The following is a 21,512-nucleotide window of genomic DNA, read 5'->3' as shown; positions in this document are numbered from 1 at the left end:
AAATTGCACAAGTTGCACAAAATTTTATGTTTAGGTGTATGAAGAACGATAAAACTACTTTTGACAGTAGTAGGTCATTATATTTTCTCACCATAAGACCAATTTTAACCCAAGTAAAACAATTTTAATTCATATTAATATTGCTAGCTTTAAAACATTTTCCATTCTATCTAGACACTAGTAAATAAATAGTTTTTATATTCTTTTGTTTTTGACACGGAAAAATCTGTTTCTTAGATACTTGAGAGGCAAGCAAAGGTTTATGTCTCACAGGTTCCACAATGAGATAGATGAACATATGGATGGGGCATAAACTCATCAGAAGGTACTTTAACAAGACTAATTTGCCAGTAGTAAATCAAAGAAAATGGAAACAGACACTTAATATAGTGATGTTATGATGGGAAAATTAAACACGGTGTTATGACTTACTATATAATACTAACTTAGAATAAATACAAGATAAAGATATGAACCAATGCCAATTATTGTTATCTCAAACCTGTAAGTGGTAAGAATGTCTACCGCAAGACATTGCTTTTGGTATTATTGTTTACTTGTGTGCTTCTTTTTTCAGACACAGTTTAAGATAAGGTTTAGCCCAGGCTAGTTTCAAACATGTGATCTTCCTTCCTGCCCCAGTCCTCTTGAGTACTAAGAAGATAGGCATCATTGCCAGAGCAGTGTTTGAATGTTTAACACTGATGACAGTTTACTGGGGATCCATATGTTAGTGACAGCTACAGCATCTCATTAATAGTTTTAGTCATCTGTGCATCTGTGCATATATTACCCCCTCTAGTCAGCATTCTGATGAGACATTTTAGAAATACAAGAGAAATAGAAGGACTGAAGAATTTTTAGTTTTGATGATACTTAGAGTAAATATTATATAACAACACAAGAAAGGAAAGAATCACTTGACAGGATGAATGATAAAAGCATGAACAGTAGAGCAGATATCATGAAAAACAGGGATGAGGAAGATGGATGTCTTACTAATGTTTATAAGTGGAGGGAGATAGGAAGATAATGCCAGGTCTGAAAACATCATGAGCCAAGGGCGAAAAATCTGGGGCAGAGGATGGCATGTTCAGCAGATAGTCTATAGAGGACTCTATCTAAGAAGAGGTGCTTATGTGGAAAATTAATACAAAATACCAGGAAATCCAGCTGAGGTCGGATGACTTGAGGCCTTAATGGTAAGGTAAAGCATTCCAGTGAAAGAGCGAATATTCTGAAATTATTCATGAGATGGGGAATTATCACAAAAAAAATAGTATTTTGAAAATGTCATTTAATTATGGGGAAGAAAGTTAATTGATGGCCTCAGAAAATAAATAAGCAGCGTAGGGGAGAGCAATTAGGGCAATTGCCGCAATCCAGGTCATTGTTAGAAGCACCTGCTCCACAGAGAAATGAAAAGTGTGGTGGACGGACAGCACTTAGTGGGTGGATTGGGATCAGTGGAGAGATTAGGAAGGCCACATAACTCATATTCCAATGATTATTAAGAGAAGGATTTTATGACTTTTAAAGTGGTATACATGAGGAAAAAAATTGAACACAAGTCTCTAAACACAAAAAATGACCTTAAAAATGTTTGATGAATTAATGGTATGAAAAAGATAGGTTATAAATAGCACAATTCTACTTTTTCCCCCCCCTGAAATGTAAAAACTCAGGGGTGCTTTGGGGGAAAGTCATAGTATAAGCAAATTTTAGGTGAAATTTCCCTGCAACCAACCAAGCAACCAACCAGCCAGCCAGCCTGCCTGCCTGCCAGCTAGCCAGTCAACCAACCAACCAACCAGCCTGCCAGTAAGCCAACCAGCATGCCAGTCATCCAACCAGCATGCCAACCAGCCAGCCAGCCAGTCAACCAACCAACTAACCAACCAACCAACCAACCAACCAACCAACCAACCAACCAACCAGCCAGCCAGCCAGCCAACCAACCAACCAAACAAACAAAACTCCTGCCTTATCCTTCAAATCCTAAATGCATAAAATCATGTATACATCCCTAAATGTTTGGCCAATAGTAACTTAGATTGCCTTCAAGATAACTGACATGAACTTTCTCTACAGTTCTGCACACAATGATCCCACAATTCCTCAACAATACTTGTGTAGTCCCTTTTCTTCCTGTTGAAAATCATTTTAGAGATCGTTGGAAGACATTGGCACCACTATAAGAAAGAAAAATCCCACACCAGCAAGAGAGCGTGTGGATTATTTGTCCTTTTATTATGGCAGTTACCTTTAGAGCTGTGTAGAAACTGCTCACATCACATGAAGAGAACTATGAAGGCAGAGTCAATACCAAACTGTTTCAAAAATGAAAATCAAAATTGATTTAAAAAAAAGATATTGTATCCTGAAGGAATTCCCCTTTTCTGGATATTGTTATTTGGCCTCCTCTAATATACATTTTTTGATGAGTTGTCATGAGTTGCTTGAGTTTACTGACAAGGTAACTATAGAAGAGAGGTTGTCTATACAAATTTAAGACCCACAATGCTTTTCTGGAAGTAGTCTCCAGGACCCTTTGTTTGAGAATAAGCTGCCCTCCCAAATCTGTGAGAGAGGGGAGAAAACAAAAAAACAGTTCAAGAATAAAAACATTGAATCTTTGAAAATAACTAGAAGGTAAATCCATTTTGAACAATGTAACTATTGTTTGTCTCATGATATAGAAGTACATACAGCGATAGAAGCTGCGTGGTCAGCCACAGGAAGTTCCCAATGTGAGCGATGGTGATTTGTTATTTATCATCCATATTCTCTCTCTCTCTCTCTCTCTCTCTCTCTCTCTCTCTCTCTCTCTCTCTCTCTCTCTCTCTCTCAATCTATAATCAATCATGTCTGGCTGTTTATTATTTTACCGTGTAAATTCATTCATTCAAATCATTCTTTGGATGAATTTTACACAGAACACATGACAAAAGATAGAACAGTATTTATTTGGACTTCAAAAGTAGAAAGAGAAAAATTTAAAGATATCCTTTGAAATTCCACATACTAGGGACTGCAATTTTACTTCATATCTGACAAAATATGAGGCTAGTAAATTCATTGAACTACATGGCCTGGAAAAGCGATGTTCTCTGTAGCAGAACTCTGGGATTAGGAGTTTGCATTCCTTCCCTATAAAATAAATAATTGTTTAAATAGATAACATTACAGATGCCTGCAGCACAATTGATAGTGTTTTATCCCAAATATAGTGGTTGTGCTCCTTAAATAATTTAAACAGAGTTCTAAAATTCAAATATCATTTAATGGTTTGAGTAGAACCAGAAAATATTGAGATTTCTTTTCCTTTTCTGCAATTTTGAATCCAAACTAATAAGACATGCAAAATATGCCTGTGTCAAAGTTGTTCAATTTTCTAATTAATGTACTTTTATTTTGATTATTTGGAGAATATTTTAGTCTCTTCTATATAGTAAATACTCTTATAAATTTAGAAATGAGCACTGAACCATGCATTCAACTATCTGTTCTATGTTCCTGTCAAATTAACCTGCTAAATTTATTTCTTTTGAATCTTCATCTACCTTTCTCTTCTGCTCTGCCATACACCACTTAGCTAATTTGAAAACTTTACAGTTTCAAAACAACCAATTTCAAACTTGGAGTTGGTGCTGTTGAACCAATGTTTTAGCCCAATTATATAAGTTTAAATCTCATAGCATACTGTTTATTTGATACATAAACATAGACAGAGATATGGCATGCAATTCTCAAATTCCCATGGGTTATAGAAGATGAGGATAAGAAAATACACTCATTATGTTTAGAATTTGGCATAGCACCAAAGTAAATAATTTGCTCTTCCCATTTTAATTCATGTTTAAAATACTTCCTAGCTTAAAAGTAAAAACAATATGTCAACAATCTCAAGAAATGGACATTGAAAGGACATTTTTCTATTGTGATTCACCAAGGGTATAAAATGGCAAAATAAGTATGAATGTGGAAGAAATTATTCAATTTAATATTGAAGTTTTCCTAGATTTATGAGTACAAATGAGTCAGCCAAGTTCTACACAAAAGGAACATGTTCTTCCATACCCCTGCCATGAATACAATCTGCCAGTACAGGGGCCTTTAGCAAGGAGTGTCACTGAAAGATTAACTTAAACTCAAAGATATCAAGTAGCTGTAAACATGTTTGAGCATTGAAAACTCCCCCTTGGCTATCACAGAAACTTAGAAACCTTTATAAGTACCCAATATTTATATTTTACCAGCAGATAACAAAAATTGTCTTTATGGAGCTTTAGTGAGACAGCATCAATTTTAACAAAGCCAGAGGAGGTATGATAGGTAAAAGTTCTATTTAAGAATCCCAGTAGACTATCAATGTTAATTGAGGCTATGTAGGACAAAACAAGTGAGGAATATTGACGACAAAACATTCATTTACATAAAATACATAAATTTTTTAAAATGATGACAAATATAAAAATGTTGCTTTTTTATTAAAGTTTGTACTTTCTTTGAGTTTTGATGTAAAATTATTGATGAAATTATGATGTCAAAAATTATACATTTACATTTTGGCTTTTAATAAAATATATCTTATTAGATTATGACTGATTACCATGTATATATATATTTATATATATTGTATACATATATAAATATATATCGTATTAAAAGCTAAAATGTCAAATCTATTCCACTAATGTTTAAATTATTTAGATCTTAAAAAGGCACTTTTTGTTTCTTTATTTGGATTTTAGTTCACACACCTTACTGTAACAGAGGCATGCAATCAATATTAAGTCGATGAGCTCTGAAGTTTCAGTATTGTAGTTCACTATTGCAGTTGTATTGTCAATTTTAAAGGGGAAATTTCCTTTAAAGTATCTTGAAATAAATATCAAACATTTAGAAATCTACAGAGCAGTTGCACATCCATGTTCAAGGAGTGTTAGTTCATCATGAACATTCAACAGCAAAGAGAAGTGGGCATTGCCTGAATGTGGTCCTTTCTTTACAAATGTCTATGTGATAAAAAGCTTAGACCCTTACCTAATATTTACTATGTAAACTAGAAACAGAGTTTAATTTATTTTTGTTTATGAAGATATATCTTTATATATTTTATTGAAAAGATAATTTATAATTATTTTGCTGTGTTGTGTTCTTAGCTTAATTTACTAAAGTTCTTTATTCTATTATCAAGAATATGCCCTTTTAAAAGAATATAATGTATATAATAATTAATTTGTATGTTATAAGAAAATTAAAGAGTTTTTATATGTATGTTAATATAAAATAAAGTCTTGCCAATAGTAGTTCTTTTAATGTGTTTCGATGAGTTCTGTGAATTTAGCATTGGAAATTTTGCTGAATTAAACTGCTTATATGATCATCATATTATCACACTGATTCCATTAATGAACCTGGAATATCCTGCTGTAATTATATATATATATATATATATATATATATATATATATATATATATATATGTGTGTGTGTGTGTGTGTGTGTGTGTGTGTGTGTGTGTGTATGGAGAGAGAGAGAGAGAGAGAGAGAGAGAGAGAGAGAGAGAGAGAGAGAGAGATTGTCAGTGGTAGGGTTTTTCTTACAGAAGCATGTGTGGAAAAAAGACAGGTTATTTAGGCTTCTAAAGACTGAAAATGAAGGGCTTCATCACACATGGAAACAAGCCCCACCTGCTGCAGGATCTAGGAATGCCTGTGGCTTCTGCTTTGAATCGTTTGGTTTTCTATGAGCAAACATGTTGAAAGGCTTTTCCAGTGGCAGTCATTCAGTCCTGTGCACGAGGAACAGACATTACTGAAGAGCTCTCCAGTTCTCCTACAGGGCACGTGCCTCAGAGCGCTCTAAGTTTTCATTTTTTTCTAAGTTATTATACGAGTTTTTCTGACCAGTTCTGTATGTCTGTTCTCAGTACCCTTTATTTGTTTCCACATTTAATGACATTGTCACATTGTTATAAATGACTTAAAAACTGATAAACCCAATAAAAAATCATTTTTTTCTAATGGAGAGTTGAAGCATCTGAGCAATATGGTTGAGGATTTAGGATAGGGAATAACATAACTAAATCAAAAGGAAACAGGCAAGTCAACAAATAAATTAGAGTAGAGGGAGTAAATCAATGGTGGGAGCATGAGTGTGCTTCAGAAGCAGCCTCAGATCTGATTTATTTTTGTGGGTGGAGCTAGAGGGGAAAGAACAAAGAATTAGAAAATGGCACTCACGTTGACTCTTGAAATATGGTACATTTTCGCGATGCGAGAAGTAGCAGCTTAAGATGGTTAAGGTAGGAGGAAGGTATTCTTGTCCAAGGGCAAATACATCATGTCCATTTCAGCATTTAGGGCATAAGTTCAACTGTAATTACCCAGAATAACTGTGAAAGAGCTTCCTCCTGCAAAGCTAACATCCTCAGACTTTTAGTGTCTCTTTTTACATAGCCTCCTTGCCAAGAGCTCAGACCACAGCAGTGGCAATTTGCCACTAGTCACACCCACTCTATGTGCTATACGTGCTCTGAAGATTGTACTTGACTATAATATTTGTTTATATTTTCTTTACTTTTGGACAGTGACTAATACTATTTTATTTAAAAACAATCCACAAAGCACTGATAACGCAGTGGATATAGCTTGAAGCTCATTCACAGGAAAGACACCAAAGTGTGGTGTGATCATTCTAACCATGGATGCCTAAAGTTGAAAACTTCCTACTGGGCAACAGGACTAGAAAGCAAGATAAATTGCAAAAATATTTTGTAAATTCTGAGAATGATTGCTCACCAGGTTTTTGTGAGCATATTAACTCAAATTGACTTTTTAAAAATTATTACAGATTTATTTATTTTATTATATTATATGTATAAGTGTTTTCCCCGCATATACATCACTGGTACTTACAGAGGTCAAGACGGCATTAGGTCCTCTGGGCGGGAATTACAGTTCTGAGCTAACATGTGGGTGCTGGGTACAAGGTCCTCGGGAAGAGCAACAAGTGCTCTTAAACACTTAAGTCACTCTCCAGCCACTCAGGCTAAATTTCTGAGCTAAATTTGTGAGATGCATTACATATCCCTTATTAAGTTCATATTCTGAATAGCAATAGCACAAGTTGGACAAGCCACAGCTGAAGTGAGTAGACTTCTGATGGAGATTTAAACAGCTTGCCTGCCAACCATGGCTCTCCCAGCTGTCTCCGTTGGATTCTTCACTGAACAGAGGAAAGTAGTTTTTATGGTTTTCCAGAAAAATATCATTTAGAACTTATGACATTTTAAACTCAGCTTTTCAGATGTTGTTCTTTAGAGACATAAGGAAATAATGAAATAATAAAGTTTCACTATTATATAGCATTTACACTGTATGTAGTATTATGAGTAATTTGAAAATGATCCACAGTCTATAGTACATAGTCGTAAATAAATTTTATATCAGAAATTTGAGTTAGTGGGGCCCTAGAATTACTTGTCATGGAGATCAAAGAAATTTCTATGAATGCATTACATATGTTCTTACTTATATAAAATAAACTATGTACGATATTGTTGAATTAGAAATAGTTACATATAATGAATAAAAACTGCAAAAATCCATTAATTTATATTTGAAAAGGGATAGAAAGATACATGTACAGAATTTCTTGAGAAAAGTTATCAAATAAGAAAACTTCAATACAAATTTTGTTCCGGCAAGGGTGATATATAAAATAAATGATTGCCACAATACAGTACTTATACAGTGTGCCAGCTCTCAGGAACACTTCCAGAAAGTAGAATTGTTGGAGCCACTCATGTGAAAATGACACCTGTGCCCTGGCTTTGTGTCAAGAGTATATTCTGTGCATGTGACCTATCGCACAAGAAAGGAAATAAACCTGCAGTGCGAGGGGTGCTAGATAAAAGAGTTGGCAAGAATAGAGCTGTGCCGATGAGCTGCTACTGAGAGAGGGGATGTGTGCAGTAAATGAAGGTCTCCAATACTGGACTTGAAGCTAACATAGGAGCCCATGGGCAATTGGGAATTGTGTAGGTAGGTGCAAGTAGATAGGGCGGAAAAGAGTCACTGAAGGCATGTGAAGATGGAGTGGCCTATAGGACAGACCAGGACAGGTTTAGAACTGAAGTGACTGAAAGCTTGACCAAGGCAGAAGATGTGAGACTTAAAAGTGTGACTTAAGGATACACACACACACACACACACACACACACACACACAGAGACACACACACACACGGGGGGGGGTAGATAATCATAATAAGCCAAATACAATTTTGCTAATCAAAATAAGTTATAGAATAAATCCGAAATGAGCAAAAGATAGTCACTAGAAAAGGGAATGGAAGAGGAAAAAACTGGAAGATAAGGAATACAAGGTAGAAAGGGGTTATGACCTTGTATGTCTCTACGTGCTCTACGTGTGTGTGTGTGTGTGTGTGTGGTGTTTGATTAAAATAACCATTATTCTTTTAAAATGTAGTACTAATTAATTCTACAAGCTTTTCTTTCAGCTTTTAATTACCATATTTGTGGTGGCTTAATGTTTGTTGCAGTTCTACAATCTATTGAGTACCAGAAGAAAACACGTCTTTTGTTTACTGCTGGCAGCATAGTCAGATACATGTTATAGAGGCAGAACCAGCAAATGTTAATAAATAATTGGACTTTATGGAACAAAATTGCATTTTTAAGTACGCATGCTTACTTCCATAATGGCAACAGTATGAGTGTATTTTTGCACAACAATATGAACATATTTAAATCTATATGCACATGTGACCTGCTTTTCATGTTTTCACCAAGATTTCTGATGCTCATTCACAGTTCCTGCTGATGTTAACTGTGGGCTAGCAAAGTCACAAGTGGGTGTGAGGACATTGTTTATACACCGTATCACGTGTGGAATACCTGCATGTTGAGAGAGAGAGAGGATGAGAAACAGGGTCCACTCTGCGATAGCCATCTCTTCAGACTCCATCCGAGGGAAATGGAAAATGATAGCTTCTCAATCTACCCATTAGTGAACACAAACTCAGCCACACAGTGACATCTTTCTCCTTAAAAATAATGATGCAGGCTGTCTCCATTGCTTAAGGAAGCCAGAGCTCACAATGAAAGGTGTCAAAAAGCACTGTATTATCCCACTTAGCCTGTAGCTGCCTTGACAGCACCTTTCTTGCCTTAAGAATGGATTACAGGCAGGGTGGTAATCAGCCAAGAATTTTTTAAAAAAACGTGTTTTTTATAAAGAGGGTGTGAGTGTATGAACATCATAAAAATGAGTTTGTCACCTTATCTACCAAGGAACAATTAGTTTCCTGTTGTCCTTAACTAACCATGAACAGCTTCACCCTGTGTTATAAGCTAGAAAGGGGCTGTAGGGAGCTAATTGGCCCTTTCACAGAAATAATGATGGATGTTTTACAAAGCCCACGAAGCAACAACCAATTGAGCTCTGAGGATCTCTGGTGAAGGTTCCGCAGCAATGTGTAGAGGCAAAACAATATATGGGGAAGTGAGAGACAAGCAGATGGAAAATGAGAGCAAAACCCACGAGAGGAAATGGATGCTGCTCCAGGCAGGAAACAGAAGGAAGACCCAAGAGTCAAGAACAGAATGGGAGAGACACCAAACTGGATCTGGAGTTTCGTTAAATAAATTGTACTCAGTCCATTGAGCATGATTACTCCATAGTGTCCATCGGAAGTGCACAATTATCTCAAATGTTGCTCCCAAGGCAAGATGCGAAGAGTTTGATTCAGGGTCCCACGATGACAGGTGTTTTATTATTTCCCTAGGTTTCCCATCTGCTTGTATGACAGACACTCACTAACACCAAGATACTAGTGAGAAGAAAAATTCAAGGGAATCACTATCCAATATTGCCATCTTGCCAGTAGCATACAGAGACTGTGAGGGTGAGAAAAGCCAAGCAGGATGAGGGCCACAGGCAGAACTTGGCTCTTCCTTTTCTTTTGGATAGGGATTTGTCCTTCTGTAGGAGACAAGTTGATTCTTTCATTCGTGAAATAACATGGTTGATTCTACCATGGCTTCTTTCAGTATAGTAGGGACTCATTTGTTGGAGTGTTCATGTGTGTTCTGGGGGAGGCATGCATGATCCCATGTTTGCACACATGCGCTTGTATGTGTAGAGGACAGAGGGCGGCCATAGGGTTTATTTCTTAGGAGTCTCCTTCTTATTCTGAGACTGGGTTTCTCACTGACCTTGACCATGCCAGGGAGGAATCCTGTGATTCTCTGTCACACCAGTGTTGAGAGGAGAAGCATCGTGGCCTGACATATGTAGGGTGCTGAGGATTGAACTTAGGTCCCCCTGCTTGCATGACAAGCACTTGCTTAATCGATCCACCTTTTCCGCTCTGTTTTTCCTTATGTACTTGCCTCTTTACAGCATTGGCTATTTATTGATAACTTGTCACATGCCATATCTTGTCGTGGATGCCAAATCTATGTGATGTCTTTGGATATCATAAAGATACTAATAGGGAGGAAGGAAGGAACAATGGACCTTCATTTTTGAAAGTTGGTTCAGCGAGGTTAGGTTAATTTTTAAAGTTCATGTAAAAGGAAGTCCCAGCACTCACATTCAATTCTCAGTAAAGAGACACGGCAATTAAGTTTACTTTCGTTTCTTATTGTGCACCCTTACTTTTCTGTAATAAAAATTAAAAATCTTAGATGCAATATTCAATTAGAAAGGGGATGGAAGGAAAGTATGGGAAAATATCCTTCCTTACTGTACTACATATATACACACACACATACATGTCCTTTTGTGACACTGTACACCCTATAATGAATACACACACTGGAAACTAAAGAGAGTAATAACTTGAAAAAGGAAATAATGAGAAGAAGTAAATTGATGTTGGGTTACAGAGCAGAGAGTTTCTGAAACAGAGTGAGGAATAGATTGTCAGCTTGTCTGCAGGAAGACACCAGGTTCACAGATTCTCAGGGCTTTTCTTCAACAAGCTTCAGCTAGATCCATTTTCTGCAGTGATTTTGCTACCTTGGCACAGAAGCTGTTCCCACTCTCCGAGGAAGCTCTCCCTGCTCGTCAATGCACCCGTGCCCAGATGGAGAACCCCCACGGGCTCTTACATCAGCTGAACACCTTCTCTCCAGATTCTACTCTTTCACTGGGACTTTTAATCAATTTTATCTTCCCACAAGTGCCTTTGGGGGGTCACAATTGCAGTCCCACCTCGAGACCTGTGCTTGACTTGCATTAGTCACATCATAAAATGCTTGTCACATGACTAATTGGAGGACTCTCTCTGACACTCCACTCTCTTATGAGCTCTGCTGTTAGTTGCGTCTGATGGGGCAGATAAACAGAGAGATACCAGACTCTAACAGGGAGAACACAATCTCTCCCAAAGTCACCTATTGAAATTGGTGGTGGGGCAGTCAGCCATGCACTGAAACACCACAGGCATACCTTAAAGTAATAAAACATTTAAATGTCTCTACTGCCAATGGAGCAGTGCTGTGTTCTGAGGAACTTTGACTAGAAAAGGGCCTTTGTCAGATCATGTGAAAATCACTATTAGGGAATTCTTTCTATAGTAATCCATTCAGAAATTTGATGACCAACTCCATTTTGGTGCCTTTTTCTTTCAGGCATGTTCCTGGGATCCCCGAGTCCTCAAAAAACCAGCCACCATATATATAGAACAGTTCTGACTGTGAGCACCACCCAGGGGGAGACAGCGCAGCTAACACCCAGAAGTGGCCCAAGCCCCTCCATTAGCAAAAACTCAAACCTGTGCCCCAAATTCCAAAAGGCATAAAGCATTTCACGCTATTTATATTTTATAGGTCTTAGAGCGGTTTTTTTCTAATCCTCTTTAAAGAAATGATTTTCTAGTGTACTCGCTGACCCACGACATCACCCACTTTGTTTCTGTAAGTCAGTGGAAACTTTAAATCATGTAAGTGGACCCCAGGGAACAGCTTCCAATTTGTTCCAATGTAGAACTCTGTAGTAAATTCCATGAACTCACCTGCTAGCAGTTTCCAAAATTTGCTGCCCAGGTGTTCTTCTATGGACACTGGCCTTTGAATGCTCCGTGGATGAGAGATTTGCCTGAGGAAATGCAGTTCCTTTGAGTGGCAGACGTCCTTGTGAATGTGTCCCCCTCACTGGGGTTATATTTTCTGTCTTCAACTTAATAGCCAAGACCAATTTTAAGGAAAATTGAGTTGAGAGAAATATTCTGGGACTGAAGCTTTCTGTGTCAAATACTATACCCCGGGGCCAATTTATACAGCCGGGAGAGAATGGGCTTCAGGCGTGATGACTGGCAGGCCCAAGGGAATGAAAGGGCTGCAGAGTTGCGCACACATCTTTATATCCTTTGGCTGCTTTTGGAGACCCTTAAGTGGAAGCTACCTCCGCTCAAAATGAGGCACTCATGAAGACTGCAAAGAAAACACCATACTCCTTTGAAAAAAAAAGTACATGCCCTTCTCTCTCAACTCGGGGTCCTAGCTTTTTGGCATTCACACTTGAAAGTTTTCCCACCTCTTTGAAGTGAGACACATGTTTTCTCTGGCTGCTTGGAGCACATGGTTCAGTAGACCTCAGTGTTTGTAGGACGGGTTTTTTTTTTCTCTCTCTCTCTACTTTCATTCACAGGGAAAATGCCCGTGTTCCAACTCGGGGCTGTATCAGTGAAACACTGCCCTTGTAACCCCCATCTCCCCACTTTGTGACTGGAGAGAAGGATGCTCAGAACTAGAAGGCTTCTTTCATCTGCTGTGTGACATACAGTGGCACGGAGGGGGGTCGTTGGAAAGCTCTACTGTTTAAGTAACTCTTTCTGCGTGTTTATTAAATAGGTGGTTCAGTGGAAAATTAAAGATAATTTGAAACAGAAATGGAAACCCAATCAGCCAGCCGTGCGTTAATGGTGTTAGTGAGAACAGTTGGGATAATGTCCCTCCTTGAGAGCCCACACACTTATGAGCAAAGTGTCCATGATACTCCCGATGGGAAATAATTACTGATATACCAGATTGTCTGTAAATGATTATAGGGAAGGATCTGTAGCTAACTCTAGAGCAGTGGACACCTAAAGACTGTGAGGTCACCAAAGCACCTCAGTAGAACAACTGGAATGGAATATTCAGTGGGGCCCAGGAGTCTGAGTTTTGATCTTAACATGCTAGATGAACTCGGTGTGTTTGAAACACCCAACAGAGCCTGAAACAGTTTAGCTCACAGAAATAACTTTCCCCTGGGAAGTTTTTAGAAGAACACACTAACTGAGAAAGTTTTCCCCTTAGGCCATATCAAGTCACCTGATACAAAACCATTTTAATTGACATATTAAGAATATTCCAGGCAGCCTCTCTTAAAACGGGAATGCATCCTCCTAAAGAGAAATATACTGGCCTGCCAAGACCACTGACAGAATGAGCACGGAAAACACCTCACTTGGTTTATTGAGGGATAGAACTACTAGGGAACATAAAAGAAAAGCTTTAATAGAATGGGGCTTGAAATATTTGGAATGGGAGTCAGGGCCACCAGCAAGCCAGGAAACAGCAGATCCGTGAGGAGACAGGAGAAGCAGGGCTTCCAGACATGAGTGAACCGAATGGATTATCCAAACCTTCATAGTGCCTTCCAGATTAACAGCTGGTTTCACATACATTGGCTTGTATGTCCCTGCCTTATGACAAAGAGAAGCAAGTGAAAATATTATCTGTGTATACCAAACAGAATGGACAGAGTTTATAACTATGTGATTTAGGATGCCATAGTCTTAACACTCTTTCTCCCCCTCCCCACCAGCCCCTCAGCAACAGTCCAGAGCAAAGACGTTGTTAATGCACTGACCGGTGACATTTCCCCTGGGGAAAATAAACGGTAATAGAAATAAATCACCTCCAGTCACTTCCACGGAAGAAAAACGTGCCAAAGGAGTGATGCCTGCGAAGCTTCGGATCTAAGTGTGAAACGGCGCTGGTTAGAGAGCATGAAGCGAGATGTCCCTTCTCTCACTTTCTGAAATATTGACTCCGAATCACCCCGCTAGGAGTCAGAGTGCGTGCTCTGCATTATGCATGGCGGGGGGGGGGTAACTGAGAGTGGGGGCTCTTCAGGAAGCCTAGCCCGTGCTCTGAGGGTCAACCCAGAGAGTCTCTGTGACCAGTGCCCTCACGGAGCTGTGAAAACCAAGTGTGGACAACTCTCTGATCCCCACGGGAGCTGTGTGCTCATCATGATTTTTTAAGTCAAACAAACAAACAAAAACAAAACAAAACCAGAAACTAATATCTCTCAAGAGACAAGTTGCAAAGGAGCCTGCTCTGGAAATGGGTTTGACCCCAGGTCTTCAGGGTCCCGTTCCTTTTTGCCCTATGGCTTTTTGGTTAAAACCAGTGACAGGTGACAGAGAAGCCCTCCTAGTCATCTTCCTCTACTAAGCAGATAGCTGGACTTTTTCATTAAGGTTTCCTTTATACTTCAACTCAGGCTTCCTACTAATCAGGAGCTGTTTATGCATAACTTTTACCTCCCAATATATACAGCTAACAATTAAGTTTTTGGAAGCAAGCAGGCAGGGCTGTAGGATACAGTTTTAGGTCCCGAGCCAGTGTAAAGATGTGCAAAAGGAGCTCCAGCCTTCAACTGAATAGATGGACTCTCTGGGTAACACCAAACCAGTCCTGCCTTGGAGCCGGAGACAGTTACAGAATGGAACACAAATTACGAAGACTAAACCAGGTGCATTGAAATGTTTTCCACAGCAAGTACTGGCAGCTCTCAGTTCTAGTGGAAGGAATTTCCGTCTCCTGCTACCCACATGACCGGCTTACTCCTGCTGGGTATATTCCTGGCAAGCGACAGCACTGTTGCTGGGCTCTGAGTCACTATTAAACATGTTCCGCTAGTTATCTTCGAGCAGTGTGCTAATGAGAGTGGAAAAGGCTGTAGATACGACTTATAGTGATTCTATCATTTAAGGAGCCATCGTCATCCGTCTCCAGGCCACAGCCAGGCCAATATATGACATTTTAGCAGTGCTCTAAAAATCTTACAGCAATAATCTGGTTCTTGGAATTACTTTTGCTTTCAATTTTATATATTTGAGACTAAACCCATAATTCTATATGAGTGCTCAGATTTAAAAAATATAATGGCATTAAAAGTCTAAAGATGCATTAGGATCAACTGTAGTTGGGTACAGCTTCTCAAGAGTTTGATGGCATTCTCTCTCTCTCTCTCTCTCTCTCTCTCTCTCTCTCTCTCTCTCTCTCTCTCTCTGTGTGTGTGTGTGTGTGTGTGTGTGTGTGAGTGTGTGTGTCTGAATGTGTGTATGTATTCTTCTTTCCTCACCCCCATCTCAACTTTGCTTTCATGTATATTGGCTTCCTTCTCCGATGTGTTCTTCATTTATTTATGTATAGAGAATAGTTACTCCACTCAGCTTTCAGAAACATTTCACCAATTACATTCCTAAATGACCTGACATAGCAAGGACTAACTGCTTACGTTTAAGTCCAATTTCTCTTTACCAATGGTCATAATCCATCATCTTACTACTGTGGGCTGTCCCAGGCGCAGACTGGTTGAGCATCTTGAATGAAAAACCTGTTCTGTGTAGGTTCTTTTCTTGGGTGGATTAATGTGCAGTTTCCTGCTATTTTTTTGCACACTGAAGCCATGTGACTTTTTCATATGCTGGATCACGGATACTCAGAAGGAGGTCTTTGAGCAAAAGATACTCCCGGTGAGATGCCTGAAGAGTTTAGAAAGTTATGTCTGTATTTGTCGAGCTCTGCATGCCTTTGTCCCCCTAGGGAGTGCATTCTGCAGTCCTCTGAGCATCTACAGCCTGCAGCACGGGATGAGTATGGCACACTCACCCTGCTGTAGAGCCAGCCCTATGCTCTACTAATTGTGAGAACAAGGATGGGCTCTGTATTAATAGCACTGAAGAGAAAGCCATCATGTATCTTTGGCAAGGTTCTGTTGTTAGCCTGGCTGATAGGAGAGCTGCGGTTTTCCTGATCAATGAAGTGAAAATTAGCAAAATGGATCAGTTTTCCAGTTTTTTTCCCCTGCCATTGAAATTTCTGAACAATCGCATAGTAAAGCATGCATAGTAAAGCAAATCGTTCTTGCGTTTGCATGAGCTTCTTTCTTTATTCTCTTTTCTATATGTATTTTAATTTAAAAAAATGGTTGTGGATGTGTGGAGGGGGGTGCAGAGACATGTGTAGAGTTGTGTCTAGCTCTGAGCATGTAGAAGCTGGCCGAGAACATTGGGAGTCCCATGCCTTTGTCCTCTAATCTCCACCTCGTTCCCTTGAAAAGCATTTTTCTCTTTGAACCTGGAGGTAGTCTAGCTTATAGGAAGTTCTGCTGGCCCTCCTGCATCCGCACTCCAGATCAACCCAGAGTTACAGGCGCATGTGTACCAGTGCCTTTTCACTTGTGTTCTGATGTTTGGATGCAGGCCCTCATGAATATACAGCAAGCACTCTTATTCGCTCACCCATTCCTAAGCCCTATTGCCTATGAAATTCTATATTTGATAGCATCAAGAAGATGTCTATAAGGATATTAACCAAAATTTCCTCAATATTCAGTACCAGGCATGATTCCAATCACATCAATGCACTACACCCAGACAATCTGACATTGCTTTGGCATGGCTGATTAAAATGAAAATATATAGTTTGTTTTTAATATTAAACATCTTTAGCATCTGGCAATTTTTTCTTATATCTGAGTCAAGTTATTAGGAGATAGTTCAATCTCCATAGAGATAGACATCGAAACATTTCAAGACGGAGAATATGTGCATAAATGATGCACATTTATGGTCCATATCAAGAACTCCAAAGTGCTGGCGTCATTGTCTCAGTTCTTTGCTCTCCTTAAGCTCAATTTGTGTTTGTGCAATTTTTAACATTTGCCCCTCTGTCCAACAAGACTTATGAGGAAGAGAGCTATAGAAATATATGCTAACCCCTGGATAACACAGTTTTTCCTGTTTCAAAGGACTTTCAATACTCTATTTTAACCCACAATGCCCTATCCTCTGTATAACAGCTCTTCCCCAAAATCATGCTCTGTATCATATCGCTAGGACATAATTCTTATTCTGCCTGCACTGCGTATTGACCTTATAGAGGCTATTGCATACTTCAATAGATGCAGGCATAAATTATCCAAATCACGTGGAAGTTCAGTGAGGAATGAAAACCATGACTCTATTGTCATCATCAAATGATGAAGAAGTGTTTTTGAACACCAGCTAGCATCTATGTCTCTCTCTAAACTTATAAGAAATACATACTGATTCTTGTAACATTTACGGAATGAGGTTTAGATGCCTCTATGAGCATCATAGCTGCTCATTTGTTGTGTTTCCACATTTATGATTCATCCAGATATAATGACCAATTAGTTACTGTTGGTAAACTTGGCTATATACAGAGCATTATGCCTTAATGATATGGTTTCTTTGAGTGTCTAATTTCTAGAGTAACAGACATGTCAGGAAAAAAGAAAACATGGTTTAGATGGTTTCTCATACAAAAACTAAATGTTCTTCAAAGTAAATAAGAAAAGTCAGCTTAATAACAAGTGCAGCCATCCTGTTAAAGAACTGGCCTAGCTGGAGAAACAGAAATGCCCTATACATCAGATTTATGCCCCTCAGATGTTAGTGACTGGCATCTCACGCTAATAAAATATTGGTGCTTTGAGCTTTGCATTTAGCCAGAAATTGAGTTAAATTTAGAGTTGGCTTTTACTTCCTTTCTTGTCCAAAAGCTATACATCAAGCAGTACTGTGCTTCAGTGGACATTTGTGTCTCTTGCCTTCTCTTTGTACATAATGATGGCCACCGTCCTTCCTATCCACTGTGTGAAATCTGCTGAAGTGTTTCAAGCATGCTTTTGATTTGCTGACTAATGAGGACACGGGTGGCCATCATTCCACTGCTCTCCTTTCCTTCTTGAACAGAACCCAGTTTTGAGAGTTGAGGCTACCAGCTTCAATCACATAGGAAAGCCCCAAAGACTGCAAATATATTGGATCTGTAGCAAGGTTATTGAATGGAAGTTGGAGCCTCCCACATCTAGCCTTCCAGACTTATGAGAAAAATAAACCCTTACTTTATAGATCACTACAAAACGGGTATTCTGTGACTGAAACCTAAAGACTTTGAACTGAAACATGGATGAGATCCTCTCCCTTACCATTCAAAAACACTCTTCAAGTCTCTAATCACCAGGGGAAAGGAAGCAACACCATAGGGGAGCCTCAAGATAGCCTCTGAATTCCACTCCACTCAGACCCACTATAATTACATAAACATCCAAGTCGCATTTTCAATTGGGGTTTATTACACACATTGCATATTGAGGATTGTTTATTTAATACTTACAAGCTATAATTAACCCCACTTTCCAAGTGAGCAATCTACAGATCAGAGAATGACAAGGCATGTTTGCAAAGGAGAGTTCTAAAGATGCCTAATTCCAGACTCAAGCTCAAAATTTCTGATTCCGGCTAATTTTTCTCTGTAATATGTTGTACCTGAGGCCTTCTAAGAATGACAAAGTAAATAGAGTACAAAATTCAATCCTAGAGGTAAAAAAATTTGCCTACTCCATTATGTAAAAGACTGAAAAAAGGGCCTTGACTATAGGTAATGGTGTGTATGTGTGTCTGTGGTGTGTGTGTGTGTGTGTGTGTGTGTGTGTGTGTGTTTAAATGACAGGCATGTTTCCTGAATTTGAGGTTAAAGTTGTCACTATGAGTCTTGGTTGTTTTATGTTTTAATTTTCAATGATGTGACCTTCTCTATCTATGAACTTTCTGTTCATTGGAGCACTACTGAAAACACAATACCTCTCAATCTCATTCAAAACTTAAACTAAAAACGTGCTCTATATTTTCATACTATTGTCATATCTCACATTATTTTCTTTTTTAGTTATTATTTGTTATTGGAGAAGCTAACTACATTACCGAATTTTGGAAAACAGTTTGCAATGACAAGAGAATAAACAAATTTAGTGGAGAAGCACATTAGAATTTTCTAGCATTTGTGTCCAAAATCATCAGCAAATGTTAGAAATTATTTATTGGCAATAAAAGCCAGGTGTTATAAAGCACATAGTTCTGTTCTCCCCAGCATGGCTTTAAAGCAGGAGTTCTGATTCAAAACTCTCATGCTTTACCCCAGAGGCAAGGATTGGTCTAAGTTTCAGGGTAATATGTCAATGTAATGGCTCCTCCAAAACAAATCATTAGAAACGACATCAATTATAGTGATTGAATATTTTGTACACTCATCTCACTTGGAGGCAGGCTGAATGGTCTTCGGATGTATATAATTGAAAAAAAAATCTTTCACATCACAAACTAGCTGTCCTTTGATGTTATCAAACTAGGAATGTCACCATTAACCATTCGGGTCATTGTATGTCACCTTCTTCCTCTGTGGAAAGACTGCATTATCTTATCACCTTTCATGCCTTGGTAATAACTTTTCCACTGTGTCCTATATAATGTAGGTCATACAAAATAGCAGAAAATCCAAAGAAGAAAACAGAATACAGAAAGGTAGAAACCAAAGCTCCACTGCACACTTTGACTGTTTCACATTTTGCCTAAGGTTAATGTGAGCTAGGGAAACACACAGAGGCAGTTCACTGAGCCATCCAGCTCTCTGTGTTGCCTGAGGCAAAACAAGCTACAGTTCTTCTCTTTGTAAGTCCATGACCTCTGTGTGTTTGGCACCATCCTGAAGGCAGAATGAGGCTGTCAAGGATAGAACTTCTCTTGTAGAGTCATATGCCTTGAATTAAAAATGGAGACTGCCTGCAGGTATAGGGATGAGAAAGAAGACATTGCACCTTTAACACACAGTAAAAGCCTACAATGGCAGACATTACCCTCTCAATCCACTTTATGCCACTCTTAGCTCACTTGGCCTTATTCCTGCTCTAGGAGACAAAGCGCTCATATGAGAAGAAAGGATATTTCAGTGAATTGTCCAGAGCCTAGTTTGATACTTAAGTGCTTATAGGATTTATAGAGAGTACATATACTACAAAGAAGGATTGGCCATGCATTTCTGCTGCTGATATCATACAACATGTCCTGACATTGAAGTAGTTTCATTTCTGAGTAATGCATATATCAGGCCATATACCTGCTGAAGAGAGATCACACTGCTTTCTGGAAGTGTCCATACCCCAAGGAAAAATTCCAAACTGGAATATATCAGATAACGTGTTTAACTTAAATAATATTCAAAATGCATTGACCATTTCAATACACCGAATATAAGCACTGTTTCATAAATGATGCCTCTGAAGTATTTTTGTGACCCACGTGCTCTTATACCACTGAGTATCCAATAAGCTATCATTTCTATGTCCCTTGTCTCCATCCTTCTGATAAATCATACTCTTTAGGCACAGGATCATTTGAAGATCAATTTTGACTACTTGCAGCTGCTTGAAGTTGGGTATGTAATACAGCCTCGTGTAATGACAGTAAGCATCAAATGGCATCATGTATGTGAGATGCTTCATGAAGCAGATGCATTATGTAAATGTGAGTGGCAGTTATTGCTGCTAACTTGCATAACTGTGTGGAGTGGCCATTAGGCAACAGGAAATGTGCTAAATGGTTTTCATATATTATCTAGTTTACTATGACTTGAACAACAAGGCTCTCAGGGGAGTAGTATTATAATCCCAGTTCTCCAGGAGAGAAAAGTGAGACCTAGGGAGGCTCAGTGCCTATGTTGCCACTATGCAGTTATATAATAAGAAAGCAGCAAAACCCAATGCTCTACCAATATCATAGGATCAGCAACAAAATACAGATGACATTTTTCATTGGTTGTGATTTAGGACTACCAGTGTCACGTTTTCTTCGCAAAAGCATGATGAATGAAATTGTATTGAGATAAAGTATTTACTGTCGGAAACTTCCAAGGAATTCTGTGCTGATTTAATTGTTGAGAGCAGATCTGTTTTCTGGTCTCTCTGTATTTGTAGAGGCTAGAGGCTAAGCAACTTACATACCTGGGTGTAAAAATTGTGTGTGCTGTTGGATACCAGCCTTTAGAAGAACAATCTGGAACTGCAAATGGTAGCAGTAGCTCTCTAACTACAGAACACTTGCACCCTTGCAGCATCCCACAATTCCAGCTTCCCTAGCTCTTGAAGATTCAGCCAAAAGGTCATACAAAAGTTCAGATTTCTATAAGCTTTATCAGTTCAATCACTCTCTGCAGAAACTCAATTTTTTGTTTTGGCCAAATAAATGCTGGGCTCTGGCTATGTACCTCAGAGGCAGAATACTGGCCTATCACTTGTCAAACTCTGGTTCTTTCCCTTGGCCTGAAAATAGCAAATAGTTTTATAGGACCACATCCCCTATTGTGAAGTAGTTGCTTGTGGTAAATGCAAAATAAA

The 21,512-nt window shown here is 38.7% G+C and overlaps 1 protein-coding gene across 5 annotated transcripts in view; it reads right to left on the bottom strand.

The window, feature by feature from the left end:
• Positions 1–21,512, bottom strand: part of Lsamp (limbic system associated membrane protein) — a 2,112,174-nt gene that overhangs the window by 713,353 nt on the left and 1,377,309 nt on the right. The gene's annotated exons all lie outside the window — the stretch shown is intronic.

The sequence above is a fragment of the Microtus pennsylvanicus genome, chromosome 1, assembly GCF_037038515.1.
Source record: "Microtus pennsylvanicus isolate mMicPen1 chromosome 1, mMicPen1.hap1, whole genome shotgun sequence".
Lineage (NCBI taxonomy): Eukaryota > Metazoa > Chordata > Mammalia > Rodentia > Cricetidae > Microtus > Microtus pennsylvanicus.
Note: the sequence above shows the minus strand (reverse complement) of the source record. Positions and strands in the feature narration are given on the sequence as shown.